The 19,562-nt window shown below is 41.4% G+C and overlaps 1 long non-coding RNA gene across 5 annotated transcripts in view; it reads left to right on the top strand.

Moving 5' to 3' along the window:
- The window catches only part of LOC107051948, a 64,201-nt gene extending 45,288 nt beyond the window's left edge, over window positions 1–18,913 (top strand). Inside the window, exons 3-4 of one of the 5 annotated variants that reach the window (XR_005843140.2) lie at window positions 10,726–10,992; window positions 18,669–18,913. This is a non-coding gene — a long non-coding RNA (uncharacterized LOC107051948). Of the gene's footprint in view, window positions 1–670; window positions 1,524–2,480; window positions 3,079–10,725; window positions 11,394–13,934; window positions 13,998–18,668 lie in introns of those variants that run through there. The other 4 variants (XR_005843141.2, XR_005843139.1, XR_003072419.3 and 1 more) reach the window with 4 other exon arrangements.
- The last annotated feature ends 649 nt before the right edge of the window (window positions 18,914–19,562 follow it).

Below are 19,562 nucleotides of genomic sequence, written 5' to 3' on the forward strand. Positions count from 1 at the left end.
AATCAGGGATGGGGGGGGGGGGGGGGGGGGGGGGGGAAGGGTAAAAAGCCATTTCCTTGGTTCAATCTTTAAAGGAAATATGCATCCTCTGTGTACTTTTCTGCATGTACTCTGTTGTGTTTTGTTATTACTCTTATTTATTTATTTTGGGTTTGCTGGTTTTGATGTTGTGGCTTCCTTTTCTTTATGCTCCTTTGCTAGTTAGAGTTGAAATACGCCACAAAACACGAGTTTGTGTTTGGAGTGCTGCAGAACTGACTCATCAGAGGTGCAAACAGCACAACAGCTCTTAGGCTGCTGCCTGTCTTTGCCCATCTGGCCCTGCATGGTGTGCTAGCTAGCTGTGTAGGGCAGTGTGACACACAGGCACAGAGGTGAGGCAGTCCCTCTACACCTAACATGGGTTCTCACGACAGGGAAGGCTTGCAAAATTGAATCTTATATTGTAATCTAGATGTACTGTCCTAATGCCTTACAAGAACAATGAAAGCACACTATTAGAGTGGGGGGGTGGGGGAGGAGAATTTCAAGTGTCTTACATAAAATAAAATAGACAAATTAATTTCAAACACAGAAACAGCCTACCCTGCAACCAAGCGTGCTATATACATGCTCTGTAACATGTTGTTCCCTTGTTGTGGTGTGTAATGATTCTCCCTTTTTTTCCTAGCTGACTCAGGTACAGCATGCTGAAGTGTAATGAATGATATTTGTGTAGTGCTTGTACGATAAGTTGTGGAAACATATATGTCCATCTGCTAGTGGCTACTGCGTTCACGACATCTTCAAAGCACAATGCATGGGAACTTGCTCTTGCAGATGCTCACTGCTCTGCTCTCTGAAATGATGATGGTGCACAGCTCTGATGAACGGCAAGAGTCTCTGCAATCTGCAACTTAAAATATGCTATCACCATGCTAATTCGTTATTTTGGCATGTTAGACAAATCAATAAATGTGACAACGGTGATAAATCCAGTGATTTTTTTTTCTGTGACTGACCTTGCTCATGCTGGTGAAAGTCTTTGAACAAGTTTTAAAGACAAAGGGAGTTACAGCAAGACAGAAAACAAAGTTCACCTCTAGATAGCAATTCTAGCATGAAAGCTTTTTTTGTGTAACATACATCATCTCTTTGAACATAAGCCCCTGCTGAGGCTGAATCCTAACCGGGACAAAAGCATAGCATAAGGAAGCTGATAGTGCTTCAATATGCAGTATATTACTTTCTCCCTCTTTCCTGTCTGGTTTAAGGAGTGAACAGTGAGCATATCATGTTCCCAGTAAACAACACCTTTTTTAATGCAAACAAAGTTTCCTTGAAAACTACAAAGGAACTGCTGAGCACATGTTGCTATCAACATTTTTCTTTAAGCAGAATGGAAAAAAATAGAAAATACTTCTTTGACTAGGACTCCTATAGGCTCATTAAAAGTTGTTTGTGAAACTACAGCACCTGCTATTACCTATTAAGCCAAATCACTATGAAACTATGAAACCAAAGTCATAGCTATATAATCAGCTATATAGCTATATAATCAGCTGTTAAAATAGAAAAAGTAAATCACGCATGGAGAAGAGCATATTGCAATATAAAGACTCACATCGACAGCTACAAAAAGGGAAGCAAAGCAGCATCCCCTCTACTTCAAAAAAATACTTGTGCAGAGTGGCCTGAGATTTGAACAGATTTATAACTTTCCATTTCATGTCAAAAATGCTATGTTTTGATGCAAAGATTAAAAATTGTATCTGTATAATGGCTGGGAGAATTTAACAGTGAAATGTGACCATACTCTAACCTCCTCAGCGCTGGCTGCTGCTAGAGAAGAGCATGGGATTTGCTGAATGACATTGTGGGATGTCAGCTGGTTTTGTCTTCCATATCAGCCCCCTCAGTGATGAGCCAGGGCAATCAGAAGCCTGTTTGAACAGAGGAGAAAGGAATATCAAAAGGCAGATTGGAATTGGTGTTAAAATGAATAGTCTGAAATCTCAAAGTGAGATTACTGGGGTAATGATAACATAGTCATCTCACAAAGAAGGCTGTTATTTTAAGAAATGGAATTTCACTAAAAAAAAAAAGAGAGACAGAGAAAAGAGAATAAAGAGATCAGTGCTACTGAAACTGTGACTGTGAGATGAAAGATAAATCTTCAATACAAAGCACTTCTTTACCTAATGAAATGACACTGGGAAATACATTTATATTGCAGATTTTTTTCTTCACCCAAGCCATAATATTCTGAAGTAAATGGAATCATAGTTTTGTGTTTTCCCCAGAATCTGAGTTGAAGAAACCAAAGGGATTTTTTTTACTAATGATGTTAAATAGGATCATTTTAGTTCTATCTTAGCAGAATAACAAGACACAAGAAGTATGTACTATAAGCAAGTATTATGAAGGATTTAACATTTTTGCTATTTGGTTACTTATTTCTACTCCTTTTTGAGGAGATTCCTCTGTGTTTTCCTGCAAAGAATAAGTGACTCTGTAGGGAGAGCAAAGGAACAAGCACAGGAGATGTGACCCTGCCTAATGCAATAGCTCTGAGGCTTCTTAGACACTGTGAAGGTGACCAGAGTGTAATGACGTGTATGAAAAAGAAATGTAAGGAATCCATCTGCATTACTCCTCCTCCACAGTGTTTGTACCATGCTGTTTCACAGCCAGAAGTAATGAGCCAACAAGATCATTATTTTGTATAGGTCTCTGTAACTTCTTTATTGAGTAAGTGTGATTCTACTTGTTTTCAACAGGATTTTTTTTTTTTTAATGGGTGACTAATTTTCAAAGAACCTTTGTCCAGAAATTTTGTGTTTATGTTATTATTATCCCATTTTTAAGAAAGGGAGAAAGGATGACCCAGGGAACTACAGGCTGGTGAGCCTCACCTCTGTGCCTGGGAAGATCATGGAGCAGATCCTCCTGGTTATCATGTTACGGCACATATGAGACAAAAAGGTGATTTGAGACAGCCAGCATGGCTTCACCAAGGGCAGTTCGTGCCTGACCAATCTGGTGGCCTTCTATAATGGAGTGATGGCATCGGTGGACAGGGGAAGGGCAATGGATGTTATCTACCTGGACTTCTGCAAGGCCCTCGACATGGTCCCTCACCACATCCTTCTCTCTAAATTGGAGAAGTATGGATTTCAAAGGTGGACTGTTCGATGGATTAAGAACTGGTTGGCTGATCACAGCCAAAGGGTTTTGATCAATGGTTCTGTGTCAGAGTGGAGGCTGGTCACAAGTGGTGTCCCCCCGTGGTCAGTCTTGGGACCGGTGTCTTCAACATCTTTATCAGTGACACAGATGATGGCATCAAGTGCACCCTCAGCATGTTTGCAAATTACACCAAGCTGAGTGGTAAAGTCAATACATTGGCGGGAAGGTAAGCCATCAAGAGGGACCTGGACAGGCTGGAGAAGTGGGACCATGTGAACCTAATGAGGTTGAACAAGGCCAAATGGAAGGTATTTATACAGACTGGGGGAAGATCTTCTTGAGAGCAGCCCTGTGGAGAAGGATTTGGGGGACCTCGTAGACAATAAGATGGACATGAGCCAGCAGTGTGCGCTTGTAGCCTGGAAGGCCAACTGTGTTCTGGGCTGCATTAAAAAAGGGGTGGCCAGCGGGGAGAGGGAGGTGATTGTCCCACTCTACTCAGCTCTTGCAAGGCCCCATCTGGAGTACTGCATCCAGGCCTGGGCCCCCCCGTACAAGAAAGACACAGAGCTCTTGGAATGAGTCCAGAAGAGGGCCACTAAGATGATCAGAGGGCGGGAGCACCTCTCCTATGAGGAAAGGTTGAGGGAACTGGATTTGTTTAGCTTGGAGAAGAGAAGAAACAGGAGGGGGAATGGCTGTTTACAAGGGTGGATAGTGACAGGACAAGGGAGAATGGTTTTAAACTAAGACGGGAAATTTAGATTGGATATTAGGAGGAAGTTTTTCACTCAGAGGGTGGTGACACAGTGGAACAGGTTGCCCAAGGAGGTTGTGGATGCCCCATCCCTGCAGGCATTCAAGGCCAGGCTGGATGTGGCTCTGGGCATCCTGGTCTGGTGGTTGGCGACCCTGCACATCGCAGGGGGGTTGAAACTCGATGATCATTGCAGATCTTTTCAACCCAGGCCATTCTATGATTCTGTGAAAACTGGGGGCTACTTTTGAATATCCAGTGTTGAGTTGAACCCCAGTGAATATCTTTATTCCAGGAGGAGAGCTGACCATTGACTATGCCTGCTAATAGGCGGGGCATCATCACACGGTTCTTGGGAATTTGTGTGTGTAAGTGGTAGGCTTGTTTAGTTTTCTTTTTTTATAAAAAGAAAAAAAATATGCAATGTTTTGTAAGGAGCTGCTAGTCCATGTACTACAGCTTGACTGTGCGGTCTTTAAAAGGGATTTGTTTCTTTGTTTCATAAAACATGTGAATGTGTTAGATGGCATCCACAGAAGCCTTCGTGCACTGAAGTAAATCAGCTCCCAGGGCTCATGCATTGCTCAGGCAGGCAGCAGACGCCTTCTCCCTGTGCCAGTCTGTGCATTCACTTGTGCTCCAGGCCCCAGCAGGCAGCCGCTTTGTGGCAGCACCAAAGGAATGCGGTTTTCCAACAGGATTCTTTGCTTGTCCAAAGTGTCACAGGGTTGTTAAAGTGTTCTTTCTCCAGTGGAAATCTGAGCCTTTTTTTTTTTTTTTTTTTTTTTGGTGTGTGTGTGTGTGCATGTGCTCTAAGCAGCTTCTGTAACTGAAATAATAAAAAAAAAAGATGAAAATTTTCCTCCTTTTGAAGTTGCCCTCAGAGCAAAATGCCACCTCCCACTGCCATGTCATTAATACAAGTGATCGCACGAACACAGCACCGATGAGCCTTCGCATTGATGTCGGTGCAGGAAGCACATCCCTGTAACCAAATGAGCTGCCTCAGACAAATCTGTTTCTCTTTCTTTGTGTGACCTTTTCCCTGTTTGCATTCTCTATCAGCATAGATACCTTTTGTCGCTCACAGATTACTTTCCTGTTCCACAACAAAGACATCTCTGCTGTGGCTGTAGCTCTCCCTTCCCACCAAGTGACACATTCACCTGAAAACCTGTCCTGTCAGACTCCTGCACTCCTGCAGTGTACAAACTCCAGGGCTGGGTGAGAGATGGGCAAGATCCTAATTGATCCTGAAAAAGGAAATCCATGCATGCCCTATCTCAGGTCCCTCTACTTCCTCATGCCTCAGACGCTGCATTTCTTTCTTCTCCTGCACACCTTTTGCCCTCAGCCCCTCCTGAGCAGTGCAGTGCAGTGGGGCTGGCAGTGCGATGTCTGAGTGCCTGAGAAAGGGCTGAAGGTCTGACTCACTCCAGAGATTGACTGAAGGCAGGAAAAAAATCTCTGTCTTTTACGTTTGGTAGATGAGAAAAAGTAAATGGAAGGACATCTGTTACAAAAACACCATCATTTCACTTGTGTAATTGCATGCTTTGTGATTAGTTGCTGTAATAACCCAGGAATTCATGTGGACCTGTGCATTCTGGAGGTTTTCCCAACCCAGATGCTTGCCCTGCCCCTCCTGCCTTCAAGCAGAGGGGTGGCAGCCTGGGTGGTATTAATCTGGTTTTCTCTGTGTCCCTGTGCTTGTGGCAGTCTCACATAGGTAGATGGAATGTTGTGACCTAGCAGCCATGAAACCTCTGTTTTCCTTATCTTATTGCATGTGGGTTATTGCTGAGAACCCAGTGCTTTTTGTAGCACGTTACATATTTGCATGGCAACAAGAACTCAGATCTTAGCAAATACAGATGTAAAGAAAACGTGCTATGAACAAGTAAAGAAGCCTACATAAATGGTTCCTATTGACAATTGTGTTCAATGTACAGTATTATTGTACAAAATTCATGCTATGAGAAACCCTGTGATGTCAGCACCGTGCCAGATGATTTGAACGGATAAGCTTTTCTTGCTGCTTCCAGAGGATCCAGTAGCCATAAGCAAATGGGCTGAAAACCCAGCTTGGTAATGTAACCAGGATATCAATTGCTTGAATAGAACAAGAGATGGTCTGCAATCAATAGGCTTTCAGAAAGATGCAGCTAATTTGCATCACTGTTACTAAACGAATATTAGTCTTGCCTTCTTCGTGTAGTATTAAATCAACAGCTTGCTCAGAAATAATAGCTGAGATGGGGAATGAGTAAGTCCCCTGTGTGCACCGGGTGTTGGTTACCTGAGTGATACGCAGCCTAACACATATCTCTAAGGAACATTTTGCCTTCTGCTGAAGACAAAAAAAAATGTCTTCCTATTAATCCTTTGGGGTCATAGTTTTTTTTGCCTAACATTCATCCAGTCAAAGAAGTATGATTAAAAACCAAGTTCATTAATTTATTGAGATTAATCAGATGAAGAAATTGCTGTCTAACTGCTCTGCATTCTGTAAAGACCAGAATTAATCTCTGCAGTACAAACAGTCCTAGGGCATCACTTTCTTTTGAGAAACTTCAGCTGTAAGGCTGACAAACTTTGCAGTGCTATCTAAATAAATAAATGATATTAAAATGGCTTACTGCATGAAAATTTGAAAATATACCTTCGGTCTGCTGTGTCTGATTTATGTTCCTTTCATGGGATACTTGGCAGCAAAGCAAAGCAATTTATAATAAGGAATCTCTAAAATATGAGTACAGTGACAAATACTAGAAAAATATCATAAAGTATGTAGCGGGTAGGCATCAGTTACTAATTCTTAATTGATACCTAGGAAAATAGCTCAAGTTTTTATAAAGTTTTAATAAAGCCATATTCTAACTGCACTGGAATTTTGATTAAATAAATCACACAAGCAACTACAGTTGAAAGTGTGAGTGCTGGAACTGCTCAAAGTGTGATACCACACCTGCCACCCTGCAGAAGCAGCAGCCCTTCCGGGGGGTCACAGTTCTGCAGCTCTGATCTCAGGGTGTCCACCCACCAGTGAGATTTCCCAGGTGAACCAGTGTAACCACCGGAGCTTGCTCCCACTGCTGTGCAGTGGAGCACACTGTTCTTTGGAGGTTTCGCACTGCCAGTAGCCCTGAGCCACAGTCTATAAATGTGGCATGAGCAGAAATTAGAGGTCTGGCCACAAATCAGGGGCACGTGTGGTGCTCTGGTCCTTCTGAAGGCAGTAGAATTTCAGTGCCTGTTTAAAGTATTCCTTAGAATAAGAATGAAATTAGTTCTGCCATTGAAGTTCAATACTGAATTACTAAAAGGGACCTCTGTAAGTGAACTACCTACTATAAATGCAGATTGAGCCAGCCTTGACAGAAAAACTTGCACAGATTTTACTAGCAGTCCAAAGCTGAGCTCTGTGCAACCACAGATTTTAGTACCTGAAGCAGATGCAGTCACAGCTTTGACTGCAGAGGAACAGATAGGTGGGAAGGCAGAAGAGCCCTGTAGTGGTATGTACAACTGTATTGAAAAATTCTTGTCTACTTCTGCTAAACGAATCCAGAACACTTCTAGAGGCACATCCACTAACTTTCATCTCAAAAGATAAAAACGTCAGTAGACTCTGTAATATTTGCTCTATGAAATTAGGCTAAAATCTACCATTTGGGAGAAGGAAGAGAGGCCACTGGGTGAGGAACCTGCGAGAGTGATGGTGAGCAAGATTAAAACTAAATCTATGCATCAGTGTGTCTCCTGCTGCTCAGGCGCTAGCTGGGCATCAGTCATTGGGTGGTGAGCAACTGCCTGTGTATCATCTGTTATATACATATAGACATATTTGTCATATCTATTATCCTTTTCTTTTTTTCTTTCTTCCTTTTATCTATCTCAATAAATAGTTTTATCTCAACCCACGAGTTTTACTTTTTTTTTCCTGATTCTCTACCCCATCCCACTGGGAAAGGGTGGGAGTGAATGAACGACTTTGTGGTGCTGAGCCACCTGCTGGATTAAACCACAACACTGTGCTTTAGAACTGCCAGTTATTTAGTGGCACTCAAAGATGCCCCAAGCCCTTCTGTTCTTTGCTAGCAGCTTTACTTTAACTCTTAAAAAATGGTGATTCTGTTTAGCAAATTCTCAAGTGTAAGTAGTATTTGTTTTATCTCTAATTTATGTGCACAAGGCATAATCCTTTTTATATTCTTTCCCTTGAATAGATTTCCCTGAGTGATCCTGTGGAGCAGAGATTACTCCTTAGTAGACCTCTCCTTCTCCTCCACTGCCATGAATAAATTGAGGGGAATGACTGGGATATGCTGCTGATTATCAATGAAGGAAGGGAGTTTTATTGGCAAATCTAATTTTGAAAGCTATGTCTTCTAAGAGCAGAATATTCAACAGGATGGATTTTTACATAAATAATGTGTTGAATTCATTATATATATTCTTTCAGGAAGCCATAGGGGATTTCGCACTTAGAATCACAATGCAAGTTATAAGATACTGAGAGCTGCCATATGTTAGCATTTCTGTTTGGAAGAGCTTCAGTGTGAGCTGGTGCAGATTCTGTATTTATTATTACGTGCTAGTTATGAGCTGCAAAAATAAAATCTTGCAATCCTGCAGCTTTCTGGATAGCCTGTTATGTTAGTTAATTCTGAAAATTGATCAAAACAGGAAATCTCATCCCAAGGAGACAGAAGGAAAAAGCCCCAGATCCACTGTACCAAGCAATTAGGTATTCATGTATTTTCAAGGACACATTCTGTAAGAAGGTAGTTATTACTTGTTTGTTTTTAACGAAAGAGTAGACATGTTACTCCCAGGTCTGCTTAAAAAATAGCTTTTCATTATAAATGCTATCCTTGTGTACATGTGTGAATGAACACCCCCATGTTTTCATCCCCTTGTGATCTTTACTTTTTACAAAAGTGGTAATAAGGTAGTGACTGCTTCTGTTCTCAATCACTATCTGTGCAGCCCTCCTGATGATAGGGTCTAGTCCTTGACTTGGGCTCCTCTGTGCTTCTCCAATACTGGTAATTTCCAGTGTGAAATTGAAGCAGCAATTGCCACTTCAGTGCAGCAGCTTCAGGTCTGTGTTGCTTTTTCAAACCCACTGACTGCAGTTTTACACTTACTTTCCCAGCAGCTGATTTCTTGCCAAGTCTTGCTACAGCTGTGTTTTCCCTGACTGGACAAGGATAATAAGGTGCTTGCAATGGCATTACTATGTCTGATGTATACAAATGCCCTTTAAAAAGACCATTCACCTGATAGTTGGCTATGTGACCCTGTTCTGCAAATTGAAAAGTAGCCTATGGCTCCAGCCTTCCTGGTCAAAAGCCCATTTTTATGTTTGAAACAGCATACCAGGCAAACAAGTGCACAAAGTGCTCATGAGCTGTGGTGGGTTTGTATGATAGCATTTCTGCGAACAGTGATTTGTGAATTTGTATTCAAATCCTCATGATCCCATGAGTTTTGAATATAACCTCCCCTTCCCCCCAGCCACCCTCTCCCACCCCCCCCCCCAAAAAAGGGGTCTATGTAATGTGGACTATCTTCAGGTCAGAAGCAGAAGGGACATTATCTCCACACAAAGATGATGGCACCATACACAACCAACAAAGACGGTACTGACATACTATCTTTTTAACCCTAGGATTTTAATTTGATAATGGCTGACATGAGATGGCTGGGGAGGACTTAGTACATCTTCTACTAAATCTGTCTTCTCTATTTTTAATGTCATGGATGGTCTGCAGCAAGAAGTAGGGGTGACTAAGAGATTACAAGATTAATAAGCAAATGTACAGTGAATACATTTTATCATATTTGATGTATAAAACATTATGACAGCCTTGAAAATGTTACAATCCCCAGAGAGTCTGTGTACACTGAAACACAAAATACGGTAGGACTGCATCTCAGAATAACCTGTAGGAGGAGAAAAGGACTCTGCTAGCTACAGCTATATTTTGCAGCTCTACCCAGAAAAGCACACAGGTGAAAGAAGCTGAATTTCTGCAGAGCAAGGGAAGGAAGAAGAGTGGGCTATCATAGCTGCATTTGGTAAGAGAGCTTCATACTCCTAAGACATGTTGCTGCGTTCCTTCATTTAGTACTGAGTGATAGAAAGTCTTTGGGACTGCATTTTCTGTTGATCTAGAAAAAGTCTAGGGATTGATCTTGTCAGGTGCCAGGACAAGGGGGAAATCTCAGTAAACAGGCATCCTGTTGGCAGTGCAGACATCTCCGGGCTGTTGGAAGCTCTGTTTTGTCACAGTAAGTTAAAACTTAGCACTTAATACCAATCGCCAAGTGCTTGTGTAGAGCTCTCAGTCTTTAGCAGAAGCGTGAGCATGCATAAGACTGCACAACTGTTTAGAGGAACTAAAATCCTGTAATTTAGCAAGATAGGGTTGTAGGATTTAGCCACTGCATATCCACTCTGCACAAGACTGGACAGGTCGCATACAGCTGATGCAAGATCTGTAGTTATTTCTGTGGCTGCATTACAGCACAGACATACCTGAGACAGCTTTAAACTAATGAGCTCAGGAAGCGCTGATGATATTACTGATCATTCAAACACTTCTCCGATTTCATAGGTGGGCTTTATGTCCTTCACTGAGCTCTTTGCTTCAAGAACCTGAATTATCTGCTATAAAACTGATTTAGATAAGATTGCACTCTGTGGTACTTATTGTGGTGCAGACTTGTTCAAAACACCACTGCTTAAACAACCTTTTAAAACTGTGAAATCATTCCTCCTCTCATTCCAGGTTTGCATGGCGAAGAAACATCAATTCATTTATCTGCTCTCAGAGCAACACTTCAGCTCTCCCGAACAGGCGCGCACTTTGTATCACTTTGTTATACGGTTGTATGATTAATAAGAATGCCTCGTTTGAAGCAGCTCTTCAGCATCCTGACCAAACAGCTCAGCAGGGATGGGCAGAACAGGATGTGCTTGTGGATAACCAGCAGTGGCAGCCAAGTGGTGGGAAGATGGAAGCAATTCTGAAAATCTTCTCAGAGCCATGGCAATGGTCAGTGCTGTCAGCGGCCGCCTCCTGGATGATCACCTCCTGTGGTTACAGTGCCCTGAATCTTGTTGCACCCCACATGCTCTCATCACCCCTCTAACAGTGCTGTTCCTCATGCCTTTGGGAGCTACATTTCTCCTTGGATCTCCACTAGCACAGATGTCCTGTAGCAAAAGCTTTATGTCCTGCTCAAAGGGAGGTGTGGATCAGGGAGATAGCCTGAGCACCCTGTAGAGACATCCTAGCCAGCACAGGAAAAGAAGGAAATCCCAGACACAGGGACAGGACTGAGTGCATTGCTTTGCTGTGTAAGTTCAGCCCAGAGTTTGAAGCCTATCTCTGCTCTGACTCCTTTCATGTAGTATGCACAGAGCAGTATAAAAAGAGCTGCAAAATTAACAGAATTCTTTAGCCATTGTTACGGAGGCAAGCACACAATGATGCTTTAAAAGAGCTAAGAGTTCTGAAATGTCTCCATAGCCTGATTTGAGCCGTCTATCTCTTGAAATCTCAGCTCTAGGAAAGGCTGACGGCACTCTCAAAGCTGTAAGGTATCTCTTCCATTGGTCTCCCTGCTTTCTGAAGCTGAATGCAAAACACATAAGGTATAGAGATCTGATTGCATTTTATTTTTTAACACCTCTGATACCATCATTCTGTACTTTGTATGGAACATGACAAATATGGCAGTTCAGAGTAACCCAGAAAGAGATGATTGACGAGTGCAGCCAACAGCCACAAGATTTGACCTGGGGGTATTGACTGACGCTAGACTGAACATGAGCCAGCACTGTGCCCAGGTGGCCAAGAACAGGGACAGGAAAGTAATTGTCCTCTTGTACTCAGCACTGGTGAAGCCACACCTCAAGTATTGTGTCCAGTTTTGGGCCCCTCACTGTAAGAAAGACATCGAGGCCCTGGAGCGTGTCCAGAGGAGGGCAACAAAGCTGGTGAGGGGTCTGGAGCACAGGCTTTATGAGGAGTGGCTGAAGGAGCTGGGATTGTTCAGTGTGGAGAAGAGGAGGCTCAGGGGAGACCTTGTTGCTCTCTGTAACTACCTGAAGGGAGGCTGTAGTGAGCTGGGGGTCAGCCTCTTCTCTTGTGTGACTAGTGATAGGACCAAAGGGAATGGCTTCAAGCTGTGCCAGGGGAAGTTCAGGCTGGACGTTAGGAAATACTACTTCTCTGAAGGGGTGGTCAGGCACTGGAATGGGCTGCCCAGGGAGGTTGTGCAGTCATCGACCCTGGAGGTGTTCAAAGAACGTTTGGATGTTGTGTTGAGAGACATGGTTTAGTGAGAACTATTGGTGATGGGTGATTCTGTAGGTCTTTTCCAACCTCAGCGATTCTATGATTCTATGATTTCACAGCACAGAAATTCAGTGAAGAAATTCCTACAACAAATGTGTTGTGTGGAGGAAGGTCAGTGACACTCAGGCAGAGAAAAATTCCTCTGCTGTACTTGGATGAGGACAATTCAGATCCTGCCCTTGTTCCCTCCTTGTTTTGTGAGATGATGTATGACACAGTGTAGATCTGGTGTGACTGTTTTCACTGGGTTTTGCAATAGGCCCCAGGTCTCTGGCATATAAATTTGTTGGTTCTTCTAACAATTCTTCATCTGGTAAAATCTCATTATACACCTAATGTGAGAAATTTAGGTTATGTTTGAATGTGACCCATCTTCTATTGGGCCTAGGTCTCTCTCATGTTATTATGAGCATGCAGGAAGCACTGATGGCAAAAAAATCAAAGATCAGTGTGTTGTAGTTTAAACAAAAATGGGACCATATCAAAGGACTCATTATTGTGTTCACTGTTACTGGCATGGGCCAGCATGCCTGTGCCATGTTCCTAGATGAGTTCTGAGTACTCTGCTTTACTTGGTTTTGGCAATGCTTTTTAGAAACCTGCATCCCATGTCTCTTCTCCCCCCAGGGCTGAATACAAAATATGTAACAAAGGTCAGGTCCTCTGTCAGGGAGCACAGGTCCAGAATCTTTGTTCTTGAAAGACATTTTGACTGCCAACCATGACCAGACAGGTGACATCCAGTCAGGACAGCTCCACAACCAAGAATCAGACTAATTAAAAACAAACAGAATGTGGACAAAGGTCACTTCTCAAGCAAATTAACCACTGCTATATGCTGGCAGACTGGCTTGTGTGATCTCACTGTTGCTGGCTAGCAAGGGGAAACAGAACTGTCCTTCTGTATCTTAAAAGAGTATTTTTAAATTGTTCATCCTAAGCACACTGTTGCAACACAACAGTGTTATTTTTCCCAAATAATGTTCCAACAGAGCAGTGCTATTTTTCCTAGACAGTGATTCTCCAGTTAGAGACTCATTGGACATTTGTTTCTAATTATGGAAGATAGTGGGTGACCATTCCATGATGTTACATCAACTGGTCTTCAAATACTGCTCAGTTGAGATATCCCAGAACCACAATTTTCTTCAAATAATCTATTTTCATTGAATATGACTGTTCTTATTCCAGCAGCCACTGCACTAAAAGGAAATCATATCTCCAGACCTGACATGGGATGTAATAGTTTTATCTGGATGAAAATGTAACTACAAAATGATAGCCAGAGTGAAGCTCTAAGTCATGCAGGCTTAAATGAAGAGGTACCCTGCAGGGTGCCAGGCTGCCTTTTCCTTCAGTTCACAAGATCTCTGCTCTCATTGATTTCAGGAAAGACATAGAAAATGCACTGGGTATAAGAACATTGATTGCTCTGATTATTGTTTTTGTTTTTTTTTTTTATATTATGCTTAAGAGCTGCTGACGTGCAAAAACATTTTACAAGGTTTGATCAGGAAGTAAATTGTCCCTGCCCTCCAGCATGCTCCAGTAATTACCTCCAATAGCAAAACCTGTAAGTTAATCACAGCATTCGCAAACTCAATCTCATTGTTCATATGCTGAATCTTTTCCAGCAGTATTATCCATTGAAATTGAGAGTGTACAGGAAGTTCATTTGAGGCAGGCATTTCTTACTGGTAAGAATACCCTAATTATTATTTTCTAATTAAATTAGGCTTTTTAGAAAGGTTAACCATGACATTTTAATAGCTTCAGCTCATATTGATATTCTGAGGACACACTTCAGTTCAGCCACTTGTGACTGAAAAGGATGTTTTTCCAATTAAGAAATCTCTTTTTAAGAGCTTCTCCTAAATGACATCTATTTTGCAGAGGGATGTGGACTAGAATGTAATTTATTTCCCTAGCTACAAAGTCTCATAGTTCAGCAGGTAGCCCTTTCAAATCTTGTCATTACAAAATTTTAATCTCAATGCCACGTTGAGTTAATAATGTCAGACACTCAAAAATAAATAATTTAAAAAACAATTATTAACAGTTAATTGTAACCACTCTATATAATATTGTTTCTGATGCACTAGGGCACATTCTAAAGAAGCCCACTTAAAATTTATAGACATGCTTGTTTAATTAGTAATGTATCTGATGCTTTAAAATATTCTACACAAGAAATGCTATGCATCTGGGTTAAAGTAAGTCTTTTCTTTCATTCCATCTTTATTACACAAATAATGTTTGAGAATCCCTACACAGATATGGATTTCAGTTTGTCATAAAAAGAGACAGGACCTATCCCACTTGGCCTACAAATATTGAAGTTTAAACTGTGTATGAATACAGCCAGATAAGGAGGTAAATATAAATAACAAAACAATATTAGTCAGATTGATAGCCAGTGATCTCAACACAGCAAAAGCCAATTCACTCTTTTTCTAGATGTTTTCTAAGCAAAGGTCAGCATAAAGAAGGAATCTAAATGGGAATCATTTGTTACTTGTGCAAACGTGTCCAAGGAATTCCTATCAAGTACAAGGAGAATAAAAAGAGAAGGAAGAAAACATTGAAAGAGGAGGAGAAAGCTGTCAGTGTGGGCTATTTGCTGATTGGAGTTAACTTCTCAGCACAGAATGGGAAGGGGGTTGTGATAGTTCACAAGGGGCACTGAAGATGAGGGTAAATAGTTTTTCTTCAGAGAAATAAATAAAGAATAATGGAGAAATACACGAAAACAGTGACGTTAACAAATGCCAGACCAAAAATTAAACAGAAATTCTTGTGGCTGTGTTTCACTTTACATTTGGTAATTGGTGGCAATTATCAGGCCAAACTAAACTGAATAATACAAATTCCAAATATATTGGACAGGTCAAAATTCAAGAGAAGCATTTGTTTTCATTGAATGTTGCCATCTGAAGCTGTACATATACTTTTTTGTTTGCTTCATTGTGTAAGAGATTTTGGAGATTTTTGTCTTCATTTCAGTTCAAGAGCAAAAACAAATGCCAACATATGAGTTTTCCTGCACAACAGAAATACCAGCCAGGTGTTATCAGTGGAGAACCATCTCAGATTCAGATAAGAAAAGAACTCTTAAGAACTGTGTCACAGTCTATGAGAAAGGCTTCCCTATCTAAAACGATACTGCAGAGCTGACCTGTACATAATGCTCTATTAGATAGCCTAGGAACCTTGGACAGTGTCTGCCCTAGCTGTATCCCATTCATTTTTCTATGTATACCTGTCACTTGTGAAATTTTCATGAACGCTGGTTTTGACAGGAAAAGACAAATGACTCAAATTACTTACATCAAGTACCCTAACTTGACCATAAACCACAACATAGCTTCTAAGAATCAGCTGCATTTTAAACAGAACTTAAGGAAAGCAGATATTTGTACCTACATTAGTTTGTTTTACTTTCAAAATGTTTTAAACAACAAATAGTTCTGTGTTAAAATATTTTATAACACTATTGTATTTTGGAAGGAAATGTTTTAAGAGAGATTAACTAGTACTAGGTACAACAAACCAATTGAAAGCTTTATTTCATTGGCTTTCTGCAATTTGTCTTTGCAACACTGCTCAAACTGTATTTCAGGAGAGAGGAAAGAAGAAGGAGTAACTCTTTGACAGGATGAAGGACAAAGAAATGCTAACAAAAAGTACCCAATAACCTAAAAACATAAAAATAGTCAGAATCATGAGATACTCTTTGGCAGGCTTTGGAATCAGCTGTGCCTGGAGCTGATTAGTTCTTGCTCTGTCAGAAAGTCTAGCTGTTAGTGAACTGAATTACTGTAGATGGTTTCAAGGGATAAGGAAAGATAAATGATCCAAACAAAAAAGGCCTGCAGAAAATTAAATGAAAACACAGACTATGTGTTCTAATAAAAGATCACTGCTAAAACTGACTGCAAAGGAAATAATGAATTTGTTAGAACAAACATGAGGGCACTAAGTGTTACTGCATCCAAATAATGTTTACATAATTTTCTTCTGTGGACTAAAAAGAGGTGGTGACACCATGCATACAAACTATGTTCTAGTTTCAACTTTGAAGGGTATTTAATCTTTTGTTTTGCTAATCAGACACTATTTAAGTAATTGCACATCAGATTGCCAAGAAGGTCATACAATGATCTCTGAATTATGTAGCTGTTTACTGCTTTTTGCAATAAGGCATGCAGATTTGTTTTCTTAGTTTATACTAACTAACAAAACCTTAAAGATTGTCTAGTTCCAAATTCTGTGCTGTGGGCAGGGCTGCCACCCACCAGCTCAGGCTGCTATGGGCCCCATCCAACCTGGCCTTGAGTGTCTCCAGGGACGGGGCACCCACAGCTTCTCTGGGCAGGATGGAAGTAGACACTGTTGACAATACTGGTAATAGATGGTAGAAGGTGACAAGAAGCACATAAAAAATATTGGGAATAAAAGACCTACAAGCTCAAAACACTGCTGCAGTGATAAAGAACATCTGAGCCAGAAAATATAAAGCACATGATATAACTATCTGCTGTCAAATCAGTGTAAAAGAGTTGGGGGTCAATATACCTAGTGTAACTAAGCCTTCTGCAACCAGGCAGTAGGAGAAGAGCAGGGAAAGCTTGGTCACACCTCAATCTGTTCATTTACAGTACTGTTTTTTCTCATTTGCTTTGAGGTATGACACTTGCAATACGTGATAAGCTCCTTTCAGAGCTCACTATTTAATCCACTGGGCAGTCAGGCACTCCAGACTTTCGAATGTACTCTTTGACTTTCTTACCAGTGGTTCTGATGTTGCTGAAGATAGGCACATATGCAAGCATATTTAGAAAAATTGCACTCTTCTCACACGGCCCTCCTGCATTCAGTATTCCCCAGTGACTGAACGGAGTATTTCACAGGTAGCGTCCAGGGGATGAGGACTGTCTGTGGAGTTGTTCCCTTTCCTCCCATGGCTGACTGCTGCCCATCTGACTGTGTGGTACAGACAATCATAGAATCATAGAATCACAAGGTTGGAAAGAACCTAAAAGATCATCTAGTCCAACTGTCCCCCTGTCACCATTACTACCCACTAAGCTACTAAACCATATCTCGTAGCTCCTCATCCAGATGCCTCTTGAACACTGCCAAGGACAGCGACTCCACCACCTCCCTGGGCAGGCCATTCCAGTGCCTGACCACTGTCTGAGAGAAAAAGTTTTTCCTTATGCCTAATCTGAACCTCTTCTGGTACAACTTGAAGCCATTTCCTCGGGTCCTATTTGTTGCCTGGGAGAAGAGGCCAAACCCCACCTCATCACCACTTCCCTTCAGGAAGTTGTAGAGTGCAACAAGGTCTCCCCTGAGCCTCCTCTTCTCCACACTGAACAATCCCAGCTCCTTCAGCCACTCCTCATAAGGCCTGTGCTCCAGACCCCTCACCAGCTTTGTTGCCCTCCTCTGGACACGCTCCAGGGCCTCAATGTCTTTCTTACAGCGAGGGGCCCAAAACTGGACACAGTACTCGAGGTGCAGCCTCACCAGTGCTGAGTACAGGGGGATGATTACCTCCCTGCTCCTGCTGGCCATACTATTTCTAATGCAGGCCAGGATGGCATTGGCCTTCTTGGCCACCTGGGCACTCTGTCGGCTCATGTTCAGCCAAGCATCAGCCAACACCTCCAGGTCCCTTTCTTCTCCACAGTCATCCAGCCACTCAGCCCCAGGCCTATAGCACTGCATAGAGTTATTGTGGCCAAAGTGCAGCACCCGGTACTTGGCCTTGTTGAACTTCATCCCATTCAAACTGGGCTTTTGCTTTTCTGATTTTCTCCATCCAAATCTAACAACTTCGTTTTACTGTCTCTGAGCTGCCCATGAACACAATGAAATTTAATGAAAATAAAATGAAATTTAATGAACATGTGGTGAAAAATTTACCCAGTGTTATGAAACATTTTGGAATTTGGGAGATGAGGATCAAGAGAAGGAAAAGACAAACACAAATGACAGATACTTTTTTTCCTTTGGAGTTTCAGCACCCACAAGAGTCCCTTTCCAGTTTCTTTCAATGACTGTGCCTGCTGCAATTTAAATGACAAAATGGGCATATATTTTTTCTTACAGTAAGTCTAAGGAAATGTAAAATTAATTGTTCAAATCTGCCACAGACATCTTATATCTCGTACCAGCCATAAAGTGGGTGACCTGCATTCAGCACTTTAACATACTGCTCTTTTTCCTGTGAGTAATTGAGGGAACGAGTGATTAGGACCTCTTGGTGAAATTGTGATGATGATAGATGATGATCACTAATTGTGATGGGGCTTTTCATGAACAGATCTATTAATACTAATATGTCTTCCTTCTATTTCCAGCAAAGGAAATCCATCTCCTATCAAAAAGTCATCTGCTAATTTACTGTATCAGGAACCCAACAAGAATCTCCTGTTCTTCCCCTTGGTGTAAGTGTGAGAGAGTTATTCTGACCCTTAACATTGCTCATTTGATTAAGTGAAAATGAAAGAAGGGGATGGACTTTTAAATGTCTAATTATCTTCTCCTCCTCAGCAGTTTTGAACAAGTCTATTTGCATCACATTTAGCAAACACCAGCTGTTATTCAAGGGTATTTTTTTGAATGTCAAATAAATCTATACTTCATTCACTTTGTTTTGAGTTGATTTTTTCTAAAACAGTGTTATCAGGATGTTTTAGAATCCGTATGATACCCATTGTGGTGCTGAACTTTATAGAAATCTCTTGGATAAAGGCTGAATTTGATATTTTTGGGGTTGATTCTCCTGTATGATTCTGCCTTCTCACAAGCCACTGTTTAAACTGAAGTAGATGACACAGCCCAAGGTGTTGGGAAGACCTGTAAATATGCTATTTGGATATAAAGCTGTTCCTTTTCTCCAAACAAACACCAACTGAAGACAATAGGTACAAACAGTTAAATGCAATAGACTGCTATTCATGAGTTAAATTCTGTTTGAGATCACATTTCCATAAGTTTAGGAATCACATCAGCTGAAGAAAAATGATTTGGGATTTGTCTGTTGAAAAGTCTGAGCATTTACAGGTCCAAAAGGAAAAAGAATGGGATTTGGCAATACTCAGGGGGTCTGCAGCACTAGGCAATTATGTTATTCTGCCTCTGAGTACCTAAAAATCTTATGTTTCTATGCAGAATAACTGCAAGACATTAGGTTATTGAAATTGTCTGATGGGCTGTCACTGTGCTATGGGGTGCAGGGGGAAGTCACTGCT

The sequence above is a fragment of the Gallus gallus genome, chromosome Z (assembly GCF_016699485.2).
Source record: "Gallus gallus isolate bGalGal1 chromosome Z, bGalGal1.mat.broiler.GRCg7b, whole genome shotgun sequence".
Taxonomy (NCBI): Eukaryota; Metazoa; Chordata; class Aves; order Galliformes; family Phasianidae; genus Gallus; species Gallus gallus.